The sequence below is a fragment of the Protopterus annectens genome, chromosome 6.part0 (assembly GCF_019279795.1).
Source record: "Protopterus annectens isolate FY-2018-M chromosome 6.part0, PAN1.0, whole genome shotgun sequence".
Taxonomy (NCBI): domain Eukaryota; kingdom Metazoa; phylum Chordata; order Ceratodontiformes; family Protopteridae; genus Protopterus; species Protopterus annectens.
The window spans coordinates 1,406,669,544-1,406,692,043 of NC_056737.1; the positions used below are offsets into that span (position 1 = coordinate 1,406,669,544).

General features: G+C 41.7%; 1 protein-coding gene across 10 annotated transcripts in view; it reads left to right on the top strand.

Moving 5' to 3' along the window:
• The window catches only part of R3HDM1 (R3H domain containing 1), a 2,579,330-nt gene that overhangs the window by 21,460 nt on the left and 2,535,370 nt on the right, over positions 1-22,500 (top strand). For 9 of the 10 annotated variants that reach the window (XM_044074947.1, XM_044074954.1, XM_044074957.1 and 6 more), the window contains exon 2: positions 12,581-12,712. The gene's annotated coding sequence lies outside the window, so the exon portion shown is untranslated. Of the gene's footprint in view, positions 1-10,785; positions 10,799-12,580; positions 12,713-22,500 lie in introns of those variants that run through there. The other variant, XM_044074949.1, reaches the window with a different exon arrangement.

The following is a 22,500-nucleotide window of genomic DNA, read 5'->3' on the forward strand; positions in this document are numbered from 1 at the left end:
TCTAAAAACAAAAAATAATCCTTGTTTTCCTCCCTCTCCTCGACTAGTTTTGACAAGTTTACAGGCTTTGCTGTATTTTGGGCTGTGGTGTAGTTCCTGTGTTGTCCATTACCTTACTTGGATAAGAAGGAAGTTTCTTTGCTCACCAGTTGGAGTGGGGAGCCTTGAGCAGCCTATCTGTCCCTGAAGGAGTGACCTCAGCACAAGAGCTGTAGTAATTGGTTGTTTTGGACCATTTCTAGCTCTTTTGAAGTTCCCTGTTTAAAATCCGCATTAGCGCGGCTTTGCGCGATTATGCGCCTAGCGCAGTGCCGGTTAAACCTTTCCTGGCTCCGCCAAGTCTGCTTTTCAAATTTTCCCTTAGAAAGCTCTACTTTTAGAATAACCAGTCTACTTGTTATATTATAAGCATAGCTCTTGTTCTCAAAGCTTCTCTTCTAAGCAGGCACTCTCAAACTCAAGTAGCACTCCATCCACCTACCACCCCAACCACTTCCCTTAAAGACACAGCACTCTCTTATAATCTAGCATGTCGAGTGGTAGATTGCTAGCATCTTCTCCTGCTCAGCTGGTTAATCTGGGAATCTTGAGACAATGCTATAATTGTCTCATGTACACAGACAACCCTCTCCTCCTCCCAACAAACACAAATACATGTGAGAGATGCAACTATATCCAAACTGGAGGCTGAACTCTCTCAACTTAGGACTGGCAAGACCAGACAGGAGGAGAAGGTAACCACACACACAACAAACCCAGTCACACATAGACCTACCCCAACAGCAAATCAAGCACATAATAACACAAAAACATACTCAGAGGCTCTATTAAAAAACTTACCAAAACAACAGAGGCTTCCAAAGCAGACACCCAAAAATCCACCACCTCAAAACGTAATGCATGCAACACATACTTCAATAAATTGGTGTGTCAATAAATCACAGCCCTTAAGGCCAAACACTATGCCTGATACACTAGTGATAGGTGACTCTATAGTAAGACACACTGACGTCCCACTTACCAGGCTGAGCAAGGAGAGGGTAATGGTAAGCTGCCTATCAGGGGCTAGGATTTGCCATATAACACACGCACTCAGGTCACTCAAAAGCACGTACAAATATGACTCCGTCATTGTCCATGCCGGCGTGAATGACCTCAGAAGTACCTCCTTGGACTACATGAAAAGAGACATAGAGGAGCTCCCTGATTATGTAGCCCAGGCTGGTATGACCCTGACCCTGAGCAGCATCCTGCCCTCACCAAGAATGATGCACCAATACAAAGACAAGATGATCAGCTTTAATAATTGGCTCAATTACTGGTGTCATTCTAGGGGGATCCAGTGTCTGTCTGCTTGGGATGACATGCTGAACAAGCCACGCAGCTTCGCAAGGGACGGCTTGCACCTGTAACCACTGGGCTTTCGGATATTGGCTAAGGCTCTTGCCACCCCCATAGTGACTTTTTTAGGCAAGGCTCAAAAGACGAACCCAACTCCTTAGAAAACAAAAAATGGAAAAAAATTAAGGGTAATGTTGCTCAACGCCAGAAGTCTAAATCTCAAGATGCAGGCTCTCGAAGCACTCCTCAGTTTGGAGAACATCGATGTCTGCGCTGTAACCGAGACCTGGTTCAAGGCTCCTGAGAGCACCCCAGCGCTACCAGGCTTTACCTCGTATCATGCTTTTCGGCCCCAAAACCCAGGCCGAACCACAAAGGGAGGGGGAGTGTCCATATTCATCAAGGATACCCACACCTCTAGGTTAGTGGCAACTCATGAAGCATCGGAGACCATCCATGTGCAGCTAACTGTAGGCAAAACTGCTATACAACTGGTTGCATGTTACAGACCACCCTCCCAATCTCAAGAACCCCACTCAGCCTTCCTGAAGACATTGGAAGATATGAATGTCTCACCAAATACCATCATATTGGGAGACTTCAACTACCCTAACATAGACTGGGTGCACTATTCTAGCCCCAACACCCTAGGCCAAAGGTTCCTGGAATTCATAAACTCAAATGCAATGGAACAGCTAGTCACCTCTCTCACGAGGGGAGATAATATACTAGACCTGATCATCACAAACATGGGGACAAAATGCTCCACACCGGAATGTGTTGCCGTCACTGGTGATATCTGACCACAAACTAATCACCCTGGATATACATTTACCACCTCCACCCCCAGCACAAAAGACTATAGTGAGAAAATTCTCAAAAGCCGACTTTACACTTCTCAAGACTGAGATGGTATCATTTAAGCCCACAAGGCCAATGGAAACCACATCCCACAATGCTGAATCCTACACAAATGCTTTCTATGGACAGCTCCAAGAATGCATGGATCGTGCAATCCCAAATAAAACCAAGACCCTCTCCACCAAAGGAAAGCGTCCTGTCTGGTGGACCCCAGCCATAAACAAATTGTATAACAAAAGAAGGAAGCTACTGCAAGACAGGGCAAAATCCCATAAAGGGAAGGCACCTCTGATCAGCACTAGTAGAAAGCTACATTCTCTCATAAAAATATCCAAGGCCAACTTTGAGAGAAAAATCGCCAAGGACACTAAAGATAAACACAAGGCATTCTTCAGTTATGTTAGAAACCTGGGCGGAAACACTCGGATATGCTCAGAGTTAGTACACAACGACAAAAAATTTACCGAACCCACAGATATTGCCAGCATTCTGGCTGACAGGTTCAGTGCAAATTTCTCCCCTCCCTCACCTCCAAAAGAAGAAATACTCATCCCAGCTGAATGTAACCTCCCTGTCATCTCTGATGTCCAGGTGAGAACCGCCCTCAACAAAGCAAAAACCACAACATCTATGGGACCTGATGGTATCCCCGGCTGCGTGATACGTGAACTCCAAGAGGAGCTAAACCCACATATAAAAATGTTATTTAACCTTAACCTTACTACAGGATATGTACCTGAACACTGGCGTACAGCAACAGTGTTCCCACTCCACAAGGGAGGCTCCACTACAGACCCTGGGAACTACCGCCCCATAAGCTTGACCAGCCTGGTTTGCAAAGCTATGGAAAGAATTATTATGGATCTCATAAACAACGACATTGGGGACCTACAGACGCTTGATCCCACCCAGTTAGGCTTTGTAAAGGGCAGATCCTGCCTTTTGAACCTGGTTGACTTTTTCGAAACAGTCACTAGAGCCATTGATGAGGGCAAGGCAGTCCATACAGCCTACCTGGACTTGGCTAAAGCCTTCGACACGATACCCCACTCGGGGATCATAGATAAGCTAAACAGCTTAAATGTAAATCCATATGTCACAAGATGGGTTACAAACTGGCTAAAGAACAGAACCCATAAAGTCAACATTGCGGGAGCCATCTCAGACTCAAAGCCAGTCACAAGTGGTGTCCCACAGGGCTCTGTCCTGGGACCCCTCTTGTTCGGCATTTACTTCTCAGATGTGAAAGCAAACATGGGAGGGTTGGGTTGTGGCTGACTAAGTTCGCAGATGACTGCAAACTAGGCGCCATAGTCGATACACCAGCTGACACATACATCCTACAGAAAGGCCTCACCGAAACTAAGAACTGGTGCCGGAATCACGGCCTCACTGAATGCCAAGAAATGTATAGTCATCCCCTTTGGGGAAAAACAAAATACCCACAAATTATCACATAGACAGTAATCCACTGAGTACCGAAAAAGTCATCAGAGACCTGGGGACCCAAGTTGATAGTGACCTCTCATTTGACACCCACGTTGCCAAAGTGGTTAGAAAGACTTTCTACCTTGCCCACCTTATCATGAAGGGGTTCACATCCAGATCAAAGGAGGTCATCGTGCCCCTGTACTCCTCCCTTATCAGGCCCATGATTGAGTACAATGCCCCATTTGGTATGTACCTCACCCGGCACTTACAACAGCTGGAGAGACCCCAGAAGTACCTCACCAAGAGGATCAAGGGTCTCCAACATATGTCATATGCTGCCAGGCTAAAGAAACTCCAGCTCTATTCAGTAGCATACCGCCTGCTCAGAGGTGATCTGTGCCTGACGTACAAGGCCATGCCCAACCAGGAATTGATGGACATGCTCCACCTCAAAAAATCAAAATCCATAGGAACCACAAGAGCCAAAGATTTAAACCTCAGTACAAACATGAATAGAACATGCTGGAGGGACAGATTCATAACTCGGAGGCTTCCCATACTCTGGAACAAAATCCCAGTCCATGTTAGGCAGAGCCCCTCACTGATTCTCTTCAAGAGAAATCTTGACGAGTGGATGGGAGATCGTAGGTTTACCTTGGGGGTCACCCCTGTGTCGCTACTTAACAGAGGCACAGTAAGCTAATTATAATAAGTAAGGGGGTCTTCAGTGTGTCACTACTATACAAAGGCACAGTATTCTAAATTTTATTCTATACACCTTGGTACCACTACATGGGGTGGCGAAAGCCACATCTCTAGGGCTACGCTTGCAAATGCCCCAGGGCAGATAGCCTAGTACTAAACTATGAAACAAAGTTTTGCATAAAAGGTCTCCAAGAACAAGTACGGTTGTGTAAAATCTTGCCATAATGGTAGATGTCCTTGCCTTCACTGCTGCAGCATTTATTACAAATGGGATTCCCTGCCATGAAGCCCACCATCCGGCCAGTTTACCAAAGTCTACCATTGCTTTAAAAGTATGCTGAACATCACCTACAGACTCGTTGTGTAGCGTAGGGCATAAAGGTGACGTTCAGGCATATCATCTTCAGAACTGATTGCCCCAGTAGGAATAGCAGTCCAAGGAAGACCAAGAAGAACATGCACATCCAGGAAGGAAAATAGTAGTAAAGGCAAGGACATCTACCGTTATGTTAAGATGTTATACAACTGTACTTTGTCCTTACATTCACCGCTGCAGTATTCATTACAGATGGGAGAGTGCCAAAGCTCAAGAAGAAACTTGAGAGGAGGAAGCAGCAGAGCCCTCTAAGAAGCCATGAAGAATGGCATCGGCAAAACCAGCCCTAGCTCTGGAGATACCATCCTACTGGTAATGTTTGATAAAGGTATGCACAGAAGTTCAGGTAGCAGCTTCAAGAACAGAGTTAGTGTCTCTACCTGTGAAAAAAAAGCACCAGAAAAAGCCACAGCACTAGTAGAATGAGCCTTTACAGAAGAAGGAAGGTACTCGCCATGAAAAGTGTAAGAAAAGGAATTGGCCTTTGAAATCCAAGTGTAAGTAGTTTGGTTGGAAACAGCCAAGCCTAAAGACCTAGGATGAAATGAAGCCTAAAGACCAGGATGAAATGAAACAAACAACTGGTCAGATCTTCTGATAGCTTTAGTTTTATCCAAATAAAATCTGAGCTGTCTTTGCACATCTAAGGTATGCAGCACCCTCTCATTGACAGATTGCGGAGAGGGGAAAAAAGTAGGCAAATTAATAGACTAAGTGACAACTCATTAACAACCTTTGGCATGAAAGAAGGATTAGTGCGCAAGGACACCCTGTCCTCTTGAAATATCAAGAAAGGTGGACAAGCCATAAAGGCTTGCAACGGAGACCCATCTGGCAGAAGTAACAGCTAACAAAAGAACTGTCTTCCAAGAACAACGTTGCAAGGAAGCTGAAACAGCAGGTTCAAAAGGAGCCAGAGTCAGATTTTCCACAATGAAATTAAGATCCCAGGGAGGAGAAACAGGCTTCCTAGGAGGTCTCATATTAAGGACGCCTTTAAGAAATTGCTCAGCTTAAAATCTAGAAACTAACAGGGGAGTTGAAGACAGACCAGCAGAAAGAGCTGATAAATAGGCCTTAGTAGAAGAATAGGCAAACTAGCATTGAGTAACTCACACAAGTAAGAGAGAACCAAAGGAACATCCACAAAAGGTGGGTGCAGGTCATGAGAAAGGCACCAAATAGAAAACCTCTTCCATTTATTCAAGTAGGATTTCCTAGTAGTAGGTTTCCTGGCCTCCTGCAGGACCTGCAGCACATCCTCTTAAAAAAAGGTGTCTGAGGGATCAAAACTCTATCACCACAGTGTCATTTGAAGCATGGACAGGTGCGGATGGATGAGAGACCCCTTGACTTGTGTGAGATTCACCCTGTGAGGTAACTTGTGCTGATTGCCCATGGCTTGATGCAGAAGTAGAGGGAACCAGTGCTGTTGCAGCCAAAAGGGAGTCACCAATATCTTGGGAGCATCCTGCTGAATCTTGAACAGGTCTCTCAGAATGAGAAGAAGGGGAGGGAATGCATGAAGAAACATCCCCTTCAAGGAAAATGAGAGGGCATCCACCTTCCATACCAGAGGACCTGGGTCTCTGGTACAAAACAGAGGAAGTTGTCTATTCAGAGGGGAGGCAAAGATATCTACTTGAGGAGTACTCCACTGGTGAACAATGTCCAGAAACACATCCCTGTGAAGCATCCATTCATGGGATTGAGTGAAGGTCCTGCTCAGATTGTCTGCCAGTGTTCTTATCTGAAGGCATGTAGACTGCCTGAAGAGTCACTTGATACTTGAGAGCCAGATCCCATACCAGAAGTGCCAGCTGGCAAAAACTGTAAGATCTTGTACCCCCCCTGTTTGTGGATATGCCACATAACTGTGTTATTGTCAGTGGATACCTTGAGAGGCATTGGAGAGAAGAGAGGATGAAAGGCCTAAAGAGCCAGTATAAGAGCTCTCATATCTTTAATGGTGATGTTCTCCATCTGCTAACGAGGCAGCCACACTCCTTGAACCCGCAGGGAGCTAAACATTGCTCCCCATACCACATCTGAAACATCTGTGAACCGATCCGGAGAGGGAAGAGGGTGAAAAGGGAGCCCTGGATTCTAACTGCTGAATCCACCACATAATTTCATTCTTGAGACATGGGAGAACAGGAATTGTGAAGTCTACAGGATGCACACGCTGAAGCTACACTGACTTCAGACCACTTGAACTTCGGAAAAGTAGAAGCCATGAGCCCCAGAGCTCTCAGAAACTCCCTGGCTTTAATGGAGGCTAGGGGAAGAAGAGTTTGAAAGAAAGAAGTGAGAGGTAAGGCCTTTGGAGGAGGCAGGGATGCCAGCATTGGCACAGTATGAATCCTGCAACCCAGAAAGACATGATCCTGAGAAGGAGTCAGGGAAGACTTAAAAAAAAAATGTATATTGAACCCTAGGCTCTGACGAAGAGAAATGATAAAATGAAGAGTTTGCAAAACGACTTCTGGAGAGGATGCCTGAATCAGCAGGTCATCCAAATAAGGAAAGATTTGGATCCCTTGAAGCCTGCAAAAAGCAATCACAGGAGCAAGGCATTTGGTGAATACCCCTTGGGGCAGTAGAAAGACCAAAGGGCAAAGCACAGAACTGAAAATGCCAGGAAGCAACCGAGAAACGCCAAAATCTCCTGAACAGAGGATGGATCGAAATATGGAGATATGCATCCTTGAGTTCCAGAGACACAAGAAAGGTCTGTGGGAGCAAGAGAGGAAAAAGGGACTGAAGGGACAACATCCAAAAGGAGGGCATCTTCAGAAAGGGGTTTTAGATGAGCGAGGTCTCATTTAGGTCTCCAAGTACCCTCTTTTCTGGGCAATAGAAACGTTCTTGAATAAAACCCTTTCCCCCTTTGGGACACAGGCACCTCTTGAATAATACCCTGAGACCAGTGGTCTCTGAGAACCTCCGGGAAAACAAGTGGTTTCCGCGGAGGCTGAGGAATGCCCATAGGAGGAGGGTTGGAAATCCAGACCATGAAGTACCCCTGCCGAATGATTGACAGAACTCCAAGAATCCTGAGTGATTTGGAGCCAAACAGGAAGAGAAAAAGAGAGGCAAAGAGAGAGAGGAATGTGGCTGGGAACAGGTGGATAGTCAGACAGCTCCTGGTTTCTCAGGAAAGGAAGGCTTTCGAATCCCTGCAGTCTGAATACCCTTAGCAGGAGGAGGCTATTTACCACCCTTTTTACCTTTAGAAGGAGGGTGCGATTGCCTGTGAACCAAAGGCTGGTTAGAATGGTAGTTTCACTTTAATTTAGGCAGAGGAGAAACAAAGACATGTTTAAGGTTCTGTAAAGCCTTCTTCAAACAAATGTTTATTATCCAGAGGAGCATCCATCAACTTAGCCTTAATATCAAGTAAAGGTTAAAGCCTGAGCCAAGAATACCTCCTCATTACTGAACCAAAAGCAGCAGCCCTAGAAGAGGCATCTGCTGCATCATAACTGCATTTGATAGAATGACAAACTACTTGAGAGGAAATCTCTAGCAAGAAAAGAGCAGATTTCTGAGTCTGGAAGATCAGATAAAAGCTGACAAGCCTGAGAAAGAAGAGCCAACACATAACTAGAGATATGGCTCTGATAATTAATAGCCCTAAAAGCTAGGGTAGCCGAAGTATAAACCTTCTTAATCAGTCTATCCATGGTTCTAGTGTCCTTGTCAGAAGGCAGTAATGTGGATGAAGTAAGCAATTTAGATGGCTTATCACAAAGTTGAGAGCTCTGCCCCCCCCCACACACACACACTCACACAGTCACCTCTGCTTTCATACACGCTTTGACTCGCTATAAGATCAGTGGAGACTGTGTGAGAGAGGGAGTGAGAGTGATCATGACTGCCTAAGTACCACTCCCCTGTAAAAGTTCTCCAGTTTACTCCCCATACCCCTAGGCTGTACAGATGCATTACATGTCACAAGCTAACTAGCTTCCAACCTGAAACTCTCAATGCCCTCCTCTCCCAAATCAACTGGTCCTCCCTGAATCTAATGCCTCTAGATCAGGCAGTACAAACTTTTTAACTCCATTTTCCTAAATATCCTTAACTCACTAGCACCCGTCCACACCGTACATATTGAACCTAAATCATCCCCTTGGTTAACCAAACCCACTCGCAGCTTAATGAAATCAAGGGACAAAATGAGGACATACAATCCAAGTTACCCATCCACCTACAAAAATACAAGGAACTTAGAAACCTGGCAAAAAAAACAAATCAACAAGTATAAAAAAATAATTTTATCTTAACCCACCTACTGCTCAAAAGGCAAATACCTTTAAGTTATGGCATGCAGTTAATCAAATTCTCCATCCTGGCAACCCTTCCTCTCCAAACTCCTGCCGTACAAAAACACCACAAGAAACTGCAACTATCTCTAACTCTCATTTTATTTAATCTATCAAAAAGATGCTACCTTCCAACTCCCTAAATACCTACACGGTAATCCCTCCTAGTACTACTGTGTCCTCAAACTCCAGTAATTTTTTTCTCCCTCAAATATGTACTTGCCAGCTACATCAAAACTCTACTCGGCCAACTAAAACCCTGTTCTTCTCCTGCTGACAACATCCCTCTCTACTTCCTTCAAGTAGCAGCAAACTCTGTCTCTCTTCCTGTATCTATTCTCATTAACATCTGCATCTCTGAATCTAAAGTTCCCATTGTCTGGAAGGACTTCTACACTATACCTATATGTAAAGGAGGTAACTCCTCAGAAATCTCCAACTTCAGATCCATAGCTGTCCTTTCACCCATCTCGAAAATCCTGGAAATGCATTCACAAACAGGTCATACAACACTTATTACATGAAAATCTTCTTGTCCCCACTCAGCATGGCTTTCGCCCAAAACACAGTACCACCACAGTCCTCCTGTCCTTCATTAGCACCATCACTGAAGTAAGAGACAATAACAAACTGGTCTCCTGCTTATTCCTTGATCTTTCAAAAGCTTTCGACACTGTCTCCTAAGCAAACTCACAAACCACAACTTCTCTACCCCTACTATTAAATGGTTTTCTAACTCTCTCTCAGATCGACAACAATATGTAAAAAGGCTCTCTGCTCCCCCCCTGTACTTGTTAAAACTAGCATTCCCGAAAGTTTCATACTTGGACTACTACTCTTCAACATCTTCACTAACCTACTCTATACATCTTGCTCTTAGTCATCAGTTGTCCAGTATGCAGATGACTCCACAATTATCTCCATCGCTGACACCCCCATGGAACTTCTCTCACTTTCTCAGTCATCCTTCTGGCCATCTAATAACCAGCTTATACTGAATCCTAACAAAACCAAACTCTTACTGTTTCTCCCCAAAGGCCTTAACAATCTTGAATCTTCCTTCTCAATACTATCCCTAAACAACACAACAATCACTGTTGAATCCCCCACTAAACTCTTAGGTGTCCTAATCAATGACCAACTAAAATTTGATGTACATGTTAACAATTGCATCAGTAAAACACACCAAAAACTGGGGCTCTTATACAAAAATAAAAAGTTCCCCACTAATAAAGCAAGGACATCACTCTGCCATGCGTATCTGTTACCAAGTTGTATGTACAGCTCCCAAATCCTAGCTAACCTTAACTCATCACTCCTTACTAAGCTAGAATCTACCTATAACAAAATCGCCAGATTCACAGCAAACTTTTAAATTGTAAATCACATCACTGTCTCTCTCTAAAAACCTTACACTGGCTTGAATTTCCCCCTTCGCTTCTTCTCTCACAGCTTATGGTTATACATTCCATTTTATATCAACCCTCTTTCTGTCCCAGCCTATCCCCTCTTGTCTCCTAATACACTCCTTTTAGGACTCTTCGAAGCTGTGACCAAGACCTACTTCAAGCCCAACAACCAAAGAATAAAACTGGCTGCAACCTTTACAGCTACAACCCTGCCAAATCATGGAACAAACTACCCCAGGAAATCAGGACTCTCAATAATGCTAAGGAATTCATATCAGCCTTAAAAGACTACCTGAACAATCAATGGTCCTGCAATTGCACTTAGCCTCCTTTAACTTATTTATCTAGTACTTAGCCTCCCTTGCCTACCTTGAACCTCCTGCTCAACTTCTCCCCATCTACAAAATCTCACTTTAACCTTCTCAACCATAACACACTTCTACTCTCTTATCACTCCAACCTTCTTCTTCTTTTGGCTTTTCCTGGTTAGGGGGTCGCCACAGTGGATCACCTGTCCGCTCATGATTGTCAGTAGAGTTTTACCGTGTGAAGTTGCCAGCCTGGTGCCCAGCCTTCCACGGAAGGCACACACACGCATGCACTCACGCCTAGGGCCAATTTAGAGTGTCCAATCCACCTACATCATGTCTTTGGGATGTGGGAGGAAACCCACGCGACAATAGGGAGAACATGCAGACTCCGCACTGAAGGAACCCCCAGCCAAGGCCTATCCTTTTACTGTAACTCCTGTCAAGCAATACTTCCTAACTTTTGCAGCATCTCCTCCACAACCCCATCTCTAAACAAAAGTCTTATTAGTCCACTATTTTTTTAACCCAAATAAACCGGTACTGCCTAGTATGCATCTTAACCTGTCTGCATTATATATTGTTTTGTAATTGTAATTTCATTTCATTTGGTCTGTACTCAATTAATGTCTTATTTTGAACATTATTAATATGTTGCTAACAGATGTTACTCAGGGCTTATCTCCAAATAATGATGTATTATCTTTTCAGTTTATTGATGTATTACCATTTCTACTATTATGTTACGTAAAAGTGGAGCTTTTTTCCCTGGGCCTCTGCTGAAAAAGGTCCGTCAGCTCAGTCAGACACTCCCAGTCAACAAATGTAAAATAAATAAAATGTGTGTGTGAATGCATATATGAAAGCAGAGGAGATTGTGTGTGGGAGATCAATCGAGAGAGACAGAGGTCTTGTGTACATAGCTCTCAGATGTCCAGATTTTTGCCTCCTATTTTTTGTCTTTTCCTCAAAATTTGTGGTTTTCTGAAGTTTTGTGGCAAATCAGTGATGAATGAATTCACTAAATAATGGCAGGCATTTGAGTTTCATGCTTTATATCTTTCAGAAAAAGCACTGTAATAAGATATTTTATTCTAGCAACTTTCTAAGTTTATGAGCAGTATTTAAAGTTTGTCCTATTTTTGGGGCCTTGTCGCCCCATTATTTTTGGCTTTGTACAGATTGTTTTTGCTAACAGGTTGAGAGTTATACTTGTGTGAGCGAATGCGAGTTTGAAACCAGAGAAGAGTGTCTGTCTGTGTCTGTGAAAGCAGAAGAAACTGTATGAAAGAGAGACTGGGAGAGAGTATGGGTTCTCTAAAATTGTTGGTTTACATGCTTTTTTTTTTTTAAGTACTGTATCTTTTTTTATATAGTTTTGATGTAAAATGCTTCCTCCAACACAATTAACATATTCTACAGAAAGTTTGAAACATTAGGTGGAGGAACTATTTTACATGAAAATGATATAAAAAAATAATATAGTACTTAAAGTAAAACACTTTTGCAGAGAGCCCATTCTCCAAGCGCAATAATGCCAGACAGGGTGTGCGTTAATGTGTAATTAATGCCCACCCAGGGGTGTAGAAGCCCTCTACCTACACCTACAGCGTTGGGCTTTAATTACGCTTTAACATACACACCCTGTCGAGCATTATTGCTTACTTAATAGACTGCCGAAGAACGTTCATTCTCCAATTAGGGTGCTGATGTACAGTTATCCCATTCTCTAAAATGTTTTAAACTATTTGCTTTAAAGTATGTGCTCCTTGTAAATGTCTGCGTTACCAAGTATAAACTTTTTAAATGTGGTTTTCCCAGGTTTTCTTCAGCATCTTCAATTGACTTGTTGGAAACTAAGCATCTGCTCACTTTTGATGAAACTGCAGTATGATGAACTAGAACACACGACTGTGCTAAACCTTTCTTGGTGTTGCATTCTCAGCTATTTAGGTAAGTCGCAATTTTTTTCATGATGTTAAGCTTCTGCCTGTTTCTGTTCTTTCTTTTTATTTACCTCCTAGTTTTAAACTACCAGTTTTAGGACTGCTGTGTTTTGCTACAACTTTGTGAACAATTTGGCTTTAACTTGGTGTGCTTCTTGGCAGTATTGAACATATATTATTAAAACTGGTTAATGTGTAGTGGTTCACTGAACATTTTTATTAACTGCCATTTTAAAAACTTAAAATTGTCTATGGCTGGTGTAGTAATTTTGGGCTTATTTTTTCTGATGATTTGCCAACACTTTTTGCTTTTAAGAAAACATGGTGGTTCTGTTTAATTGTGTTGAAGTTTCTGTGTGGAGTTAAGTTATTTATTTTTTTTAGTTTTTGGCACTCATAGTGTTTCTTTTGTGCAAGTACATCACCCCTTGTTTAGAGCAAGCCTGTTTCCTTGAAAATTAAGAAATGACTGTAATTTCTTTATTGTCCATGAAAACATGAAAGTTCTGCTATAGGCATGTTTAATGAGTTTGTTGGTCACTTGTTTTTTCAGAGCTAATGTGTAACATACAGCCTGCTACCAAATACTTTTTTTTGTTACATTCCCACCATGTTCCTTGGTGAGGAAATTATTTGAATTGCTGTGTTAAGATTCTATAAAGTATACAGGCTGCTCTTAATAAAGTGCATCAGGGAGAGGATAAAATAGGTAAGAACACTGATCATTAACATCCAGGCAGTAGAAATGTTTATTTGGAAAGTGGTGATCACCACTTAAATATGGGATAAATTTGGCCTACTCAGTAATTTGTGCCATATACGTTGTATTTACTGTTTGTCCATGTGGTGTTGGCTAAAAGGTATCAAAATAAACCAGTTGACTTAACTATCAAATTTAAAAACAAAAATACTTTGAGGTGATTGGTGTAATAAGGGGCAGATTTGTGGCACTTTTTTGAAGGAATGTCCGGATTACTGCAGGATTACGGTTTATCTGTATTGTGCAGGATTACTGTTCATTCTTCTCTGACAGTGCATTCACCCTGAAAAATTGATACTACTGCAAAGCATGTAGACATTTGTTGAAGGCGGCATTGAGGTTACAACAGCAGCTTTGAGTTTAAATCTTGTACTTGCTGTATGTAGAAGGCTTACCTGTAGATGGTAGTGATGATTCATGTTTGTCACTGTGCTTGTCACTTAGGAATAGAAAAGTGATCGTGTTTTGCATTAATTAAGATAGGCTTCAGTTCTAGTATGTATTGAAAGTTCTAGTGGCTTAGCATTATTTATCTAGCACATTTAGCAGTGATGGCTGTCTTGCTGCTGTTAATTCATCATGGAAGATTTGCTGTGTTTAAAAGTTGTAGCAGAGTATGCATAATGTTTTTGTTACAAGGAGCGTTGCGGAAATACATTTATAAAATGTGATTACCTACAGGTGTTTGGCAGTTTTATGGACAGACTGTAGAGCAGGTAAATATCAATAGATGTTAAGCAGTTGCATGTTATGCATCTGTTGTCTGCATGAAATCCAGCATTAAACAAGAACTTAAGCTGTGCCATATCCTGTTGTTTTTATCTGAATTTAATAGTCCTTTGTATTGCTTTGTCATCATTTGTTTTGCTTCCTTTACTGATCTGAGAGAATGGAAAGTACCTTTTGGCTGTTTTCAGTATTTTCCTTTTTTAGGTGCTAGCTGCTTTCTGATTTTGTACCAATTGATGTTGATCATTCCCACTGCCTCAATGGCTTTTTGGGTTATCTGCCAAGGTAACCCAGTGCTGACCAGCTTAAAAAATGTTCAGACTCTCCTCCCTCTCTGTTCCTGTGACAGCTCATTGGTTGAGCATATTCTGAGAGGGGAGCATTCAGCTTTTCAGGAGGAAGAAAGCTGAATCTTCAAGGGATCCAGTGCTGTTTTTTTCCAGCTTAGTGCTCAGATAAGCTCCATTTGGAGACCCTTCATCTCATTTTCTTATTAGAATTATTATTCTTTATTATGTTTAAAATATTTGTTTTCATATTTTATTTTTGACAGTGTTTACAGGAATTCCTCTAGAAATTTCTGCTTGTAGCAGTGTTCATTTGGCTTGTATCTTTGACATTTTTACAGTTTCTGGGGAAACGTTTTAGTATTTTGTGTAAAGTACAGTATTTATGCATACTGTTGGGTACTAGAGGACTTCCTTTAAATTTTACTGTACTTTATTTTTTATATTTTGACAGGAAAATATTACAGAACTTGGAATTTTCAGCGTTTGTGCATTATTTACTATATGTATGACTGCTGCTTTTGGTTTCAGCATCGGTTTGTGATTTTACTACAGATGACGTTATTTGAATGAACTGTAGAGAGTTTTCTGTGTGTGAAAAATAAGACTTTACATTGCTATCAGAAGTTATTCTATGGCAGTTAGCGTGTGGAGCTAATTTTAGCACTGGTTTGGCGTACTGGTTGCTTTGTGTCCTGTAAATTCTTAAACTTCTGTCAGTTGTAAAAGAATTCTGAACACATTACACACCACTTTTTGTGATGAGAGTACAGTTTGGCTGCACTTATTTTTGTGGGATATATTTATTACTATAAATTTTAAGTTCTCATTTTGATACCTTAGCTAGTACTGTCGGTTTATTATTTTGGCTGGTGTTCTTTCCCCTGACATAGTGGTTCCTAATTCTGGTACCCCCCCCAAACAAATCTGGTTGCATCTAACATGAGAAAAGCCTCAGGCTACAGCTAATGATTATGTTGAGACCTCTGCTCAGCCTTCAGACCTCTTACCTTTTGTCCCATCTTCCTCTCGTGTAGCTTTGCCGGCCACTATTTAATGAGGTTTAGACATTTCCTCTATATGTCAAAGTACCTGACACAGGGATAGGAGATCCAAACCCTTTAGGTGCAGGAGTAGTCGCGGATGAGAAACCCCTTTCCATTTCCTTAGCTAATAGTGTTCTGCTGACAGCTAATTTTGGTGGTTGGGTTCCCATTATGGCTTTAGTGCTATTTTGGCTGGAGACTTTTCTGTTTCAGAGAATTGTGAGGACACTGGTCATTTCCTATTTGACAGAGTCCAGCCATTCTAATACTTCCAAATATGAATTTGAGCCCAAGTCCAAACAAGGGTGCAGTTTTCCTCAGATAATTGTTAGATTTAGTAATGTTTTTTTCGTGGGAGCAGTGGGGAACTACCCTAGAGCCAGGCAGGGTATATGACCTCATAAAGGATAAGATGGCAAATTCTGTAGCTGTCAGTCCTCGCTCTTTTTTTTTTTTTTTACCGGTCTTGGAAGATGAGTTGCAGTCTGCATACAGTTTGGATGATTTTGCTGCAGCCTTACTTGCAGAGCAAAAGTCTTGCATGAATGAAATCCTCTCTAATTTGACATTGGTTTCCAAACCTGATTTGAGACATGTGCTTGAATTTGCACATGGCCTCAAGAAATGCTGCTGCTTCTGTAAGACTGTATACTTGGATATGTAATCAGAACATCTGATTTAAAAGCAAATATTCTGAATGGTCCTTGAAGATCTGAATTGGTGGCTGGGCCATCTGTTACACAGATTCTCCGGTACTGGGAAGGTGGAGACAAATGAATGCATGGGGTATCGAGGAAGTTTCAAGTACCAAGTTATCCCCAGACCAGGCATCTTCTTTCAAGGGGCAGAACAAAAGTCCCAGCCAATCAAAAGTCAGGAATCCAAAACAAAATGGCAGGAAGATATTCCTTTGAAACAAAGCAAGTGGGGTTCCTTCCTGAAATAAGATCAATCCCCTGCAATGTAATGATTATTCTGAGTCACAGAGCACCGCTACTCCCTCCTGCCCATCCTTTTCTTATTCCTTCCCCCAGGCTGCTTCTCAACCCTGCAGCCTGGTTGCAAATAGTCTCACAAAAGTGGGTTCTGACAATAATTTAGAAAGGGTACTTAGCATGGATAGTAAATTCTTCCCCTTTCATGGGAATTCCTCCAGACCCACCAGACCAGGCAGAGCGGTTTCCTCCAGTGCTCCATCACATGGTAAAAATAGGGGGCCATAGAACCAGTGTCTGTGATACACAAAGACAAAGGATTTTATTCCAAAATTTTTTGGTACAAGAAAAGGAGCACTCTTGGAGACCCATTCTAGATTTGTCCTTTTTAAACACCTTCATAAAAGTTCAAAAATTCAAAATGCTCACCTTATAGATGGTTCAAGCATTTGCTTCCAGGCCACTGTTTCATGCTGACTCTAGATCTCATGGGCACTTGTATTCTTGTTCTCAGTTACAGGAAGTTTGAGATTTGCTGTTTGGATTGTTTTTCACCTTTCTGCATTGCCCTTTTGGTTGTCGATTGCACCTTGAATTTTACAGAGTATCTTGCTCCAGTAGCTGCCTATTGCAGAATCTGCAGCCTTCACATTTTCCTTAGATGACTCGCTGATTTGTGTGGATTCTGTATCTAGGTGCTTGCAGCCCTTAGACCAAATTGCATCTTTTCATGCTCATCTGGGCTTTGTTAAACTTTCAAAAGTCCTTCCTCACATCCTTTCAGCAAACTGTTTTCCAGGGGTGTTTGATAGATATAGTAAAAAGGATGACTTTCCTGCCAGAAGAGACACTTTTTACTTGTCGGCATTTTCTTGGATTTCTGTCTTCTAAATGTGGCATTTGTGAGATGGTTCTTCAAAATGTTTTGGCCTCATGGCATCCATGATCCTCATGATGACACTAGCCTGACTTCACATGAGAAAAATTCAGTTTGCACTTGAATTGTTGGACCTAAGTACCTTCATCCCTTGGATTTCCAGGTACTGGGATTTGTAAAACATGAGCTGTAGTAGTAGAGGGCTGAACCTTTTCTGAATCCAGGGCTCTCTTTCTGTTTTCTGAATCCAGTCCAATCTGTCCACCCAGACTTCATATTTTGCATGGGGAGTGGTGCTCATGGGAGATAAAGTGCAAGGCTTCTGTGGCCCTCAGGACTTGTCAAAGCACATGAACGTAAAAGATGTTGCCAGTGATTCATGCTTAAAAAGTTCTTCACCACTTATGGACTCCAAATCCTGTTCTAGTGGTCACAGACAACACTACCATGATGTGGTACCTTAAGCAAGGGGGCACACGGTCGTATTCGCTTTACAGGTTGACAGTGATGGCCTGGAAACTGGCTCTGCAGCATTCTTACTCTTCAGACTGTAGCAAACAAGACTAAACAGCTCCTGGACAGACCTTCACAAGTGAAAGCTTACATGTAGGTCTTCCTGGACTTGGCCCAGATGTGGGGAACACCTCCAAGTAGATATGTTCTCCTCCTTTCAAAACAGACAGTACATTTGATTCGAGACATCCTTGAAACCATGGTTATAAGATGTATACTTCATCATTCCCATGGTCTGGAATGTTCTCATGCACATTTCCACTCTTTCCGATGAGTCCCAGGGTGCTTCTAAAGGTTCAGAAAGAATTAACAAAGATCCTTGTGGCAACTCCCTTTTAATGGAATTGGCCAAGGACAATTACCAAAAGCTTCCTCATAGACTGGATCTGCTCACAGCATCTGTGTGAATGGTACCCCCAACTAGAGGAATTGCAATTTGCAGCCTGGATGATTCTATTTTGTTACTTTTTAGACACTTTTTCCATGGAGATGAGCAGTAGGTATTTAAGGAGACAAAAAAAACTGCAACTAGAAATTCTTCCATTTTAAAAGTTAAAGATGTTTTTAGGTAGTATGTAAAGTTGTTTCCAAATCTACATTCTATCAAGCCATCTGTCTGCTAGTCTTCTGCCCTGATCCAAAAAACAAAGGAGTGAAGATTCTACAGAATTTGGATGCCCACAGGCAGCTCGGGTACTACCTTGACATAACAAAGCTCTTTAGAATACTGAACAGCTGTTTGTCTACTATACTGAGTCTGAGAAAGGTCAGCCCATTTTTGAGCAAACTGTTGTATGATAGTTGTCTTCAGTTTTCTGTTTCTCCCACCATAGTAAGTCTTTACCAGGCAAGGTTAAGGCTGACTCGATTAGTGCCTTATAACTGATGGCATATTGGAAAGTGGTGGGCTCCAGATGCATTTTAGAGGCAACAGCTTGGTCCTCTGTTAAAAATATGTTCACAAAGTGAGGCAAACTGGATTCCTTTTCATGGTCTAGAGCATGCTTTACTAGGACCATTTTCCATGGGCTCCTGGATCCTTATCTTTCTACCTTCCAGGTAGGATAAGCTTTGGAAACTACCCAAAATCCCACTGAGGCAATGAGAGTGATGAACATGGTACAGTTGCACAAATCCTACTTACCTGTAACATGGGATGTTTGAATTCCTCACTGTCTCTGTTGCAGCACCCACCCACAATCCCCCAGAATGTGCATAGTTGAGGTGGGTTTCAACTTGGGTGATTTGGTTTTTGTTGGATATATATATATATATATATATATATATATATATATATATATATATATATATATATTTTTTTTTTTTTTGTTATGGTATTGTGATTGTGAGCAAATTTACTCTTGTTAGACGATTACTGATTTAGATACTTTCCTCCTTTGTGGAAGGGCAAAAGCCTGAATACAGCTTGTCAGAGGGAGTGAGTAGACTTCCCCTCAGGATATGCTCAGCCAGTCATCTTTCACAAGAAGGGAGATGGAGGGGGGCCTGAGCTTTGAAAGCTGGCCAGTACTGGGTTAGCTTGGCAAATAACCCAACATGCCACTGAGACAGTGAGGAATTGTAATGTCTAGTGTTTACATGTAGGTAGGACTTGCTCAACTATACTTTCTTGGTGTTTTCTGGAAATGCCATTTGACAACTAAAAGTTGAGAGTGATTTTGTTGGTCACAGACTTGCCCTGGTGACTACTTCCTTTTTTGAATGTTGAATCACTTTGGCAGGAGAATACTCCTAAAACTGCATTATACAGCATTTAACTTCCTACCCATAAAAGGGAAAGAAAGATGGAAACATTTAATGAATTAGTGCCAGAAATGGGCATTTGTGAATTTTTTTGTGTGTCTTGGTCTTAGATGCTAGTCTGGCTTCTCCTCTTGTGAATGCAGAACATGTTAAAAAAAAAAAAAATAAGGCACTGTCTCAGGGGGAAAATGGTGATCATAGATAATGGTGAGAGATGGTAGATATCATGAGAGCGAGTGATGTATAGAGATTGTTAGCTGCCAGTTGAATTTTGTCAGCTTGATAGTAATCATATTTAATAGGTTCATAGTTGAGCACTAGATTAGCTGCCCTTGCAGGCCGTGTTAAGCCCATCCTTTTTCCCTTTTTGTGCTGTAAATTACCTATCCCATTTGGTTATAGACTGGCCTTACTCATCTCATGGTCGATATTACTCCTAATGAGAATAACTGATCATACTATAGTTAGTTTGAGGGGTGGGGGCTTGCATGGGAATAAAGCATTTATGAGCTACCTCATCCATTAGTAATACAGGAGGCAGTCAGTCCTGGGGTAAATTCTGTTTCCCATCCATAGATCCAAGTTGCGTTTGAATATGGGTAGGATGAACTTAGTTTTATGTTGGTGTGGAGTCTTGCAGAGCAGCAGTATCCACTGCAAGATATACCTCTCCCTCCAAACCATTCTGTTGATGATGCACAAGAGGTTTAGATCCTTAAACTGAGTATTTCTGATGCCATTTGACTTGCTGATTTGCAGTAAGTCCATAAGGAGTTTGGCGTAATGGTTAAGTTGTTTACTTTGCAGGTGCGAGGTGCAGGGTTTGATTCTCACATGGGGTAATTGGCTAGGCTTAAAATGTAGTCTAGCACTAACCTATGAACCTATGTTACATCCCAGTCCTTGCTTAGGAACATTTCTGCTTGGACTACAGCTTAACTCCAATTTTTTTAAATGGATCAAGGTAAGTTATGGGTATGTTGCTTCTATAAAAACTTGAGAAAGTTTAGTGTTTCTGCCTACTGATGCTTCTTATTCAGAAAACAGTTTTCACCATCATAGGGAAACTATATGCGGCTTCCCAGCAGTTGCAGCTGAATAATAGACATTTTTGCATAGAGTCCTTGTAACTTCTGTCCCTTTGGCTGATGGTGAATTACTGTTGTAGGACTGTCTGTTGGTCAGGAATTTGTACAAAGGATATCTGAAGACCACTTCAGTGTCATTGCTGGGAAAAGGCAACAGATGGTCATGTATTTGAGGCTCAGCTGTTTGGCTACTGGCTTTGTAGGCATCCAGTGATTTCTGAACTGTTTTTGATTTATAGAAAATTCGCAGAGGAGTGCTTTCAGTGCTTCAGCATGCTACACCTACACTGTTATTTCTGGCCGTTTTGCCTCTGGAACTGTAAGGGCGGGGAATCCCCTTCTCATTTGGTTGTTCTTGCTCTGAGTGAAATGAGGAGTTCCTGTTATGTGTTGGCCAGGTGCATTCTCCTCAAGTTGAAACATCTGCATTCAGGGCAGCCTCTCTTCAGCCTTCCCACTGGAATGTCCCTTTTGGGAATGCACGGTCAACCTTGTGTGAAAGCATGTTAAGTTGGATTTAATATTCGTGCTGAGATTCTGTCTTTCCTGTGGTAATTTTATACTTTTGGGATTGTATTTAGCTAAGTATCTTTGGAACCTACCCCCCACCCCCCACCAAAATAAAGACAAATCTGATTAAATGCATCATCATTTATACTGGGGAGAAAAAAAAAATCCCATAGAAGACCCAGCTGTCATTTGTATGTAGGTCAGTAAAGGGTGCCTGGTTTCAGTACTCTGTCATATTACAGGCAAAGCAGTACCCTTGACTTGTTTGACCACTGTGGTATTTAGGACATTCAATTGCCAGATACGTGTGTTCCAGTATCTGGAAGGTGTCTTCAGGCGCATAAAATGTTACTGTACATATGAGGCAGACAAGTCTCTGCCCTTTTGTCATCGAGCAAGTGCAGCGTAATTTCAAACTAGATGATGTGGCTCAGGAGATTGCTTGCAGATATGCAACTTAAAAAATAACTATATTAGGTTTTAATCATGAAAAGATTAGGAAGTAAGTGATTAAAGCATGGTTATACTTTAGATGCTCGTTAAAGAACTGCTTTTTACAGGCTTGTACTCGAAGGTAATACTTGTTTTAATTTCATTCATTGCTTTATTGCCCAAATGTTATTATTCTGTCATGTATATTACTGTGTTTTAGTAGTTTTTGTAAATTGTATTGTACTACTTAACTTTGTTGATATTAGCTTTGTAATATTTGTATATGGAGCTTTTCTCCTTGGGCTTCCATTGAAAATGGGCTCATTTTCGTCTCAATGGACTTTCCTGGTTAACAAACTGCAAGTAAGTAAATAAGATGTGCTTGTTTTTCTTTACTAGCCTTTTTTAAAAGCTGTAGAGTGCTAGTTGTTTTAATTTCAGAAGCCTCAAGCATTTTTTGGAGATTCTTACAAGATCTGCAGTAATTTGTAAGGGAATGGGAAGAAACTGCAGTCAGTCAAGTATGTTTATCTTCCATTCCTTAAAACTAGCCATTTGTGGCTTGATCCTTTTATAAAACAGTGACGAAACAGACATTACAGCCAGTTTATGACATTTGAGAAGCTGCAGCAGTACTCCTGGATAGAAAAGGGTCAGACTGTAGACAGTCCCAGGGACAGATTCCCCATTTTTAAATAGCCAGTCAGCCTGCTTGAAAAAACAGATGTTTGACCTGACATCAGATGTATGGGTAAGGAGAAGTGGTAGACTCGCATTACAACATGCACTGCCATTATTCCAAGGCATGCTCCCTACACTGAAGGGCCAGCTGCATCACGTGTTGCCCATTTGTA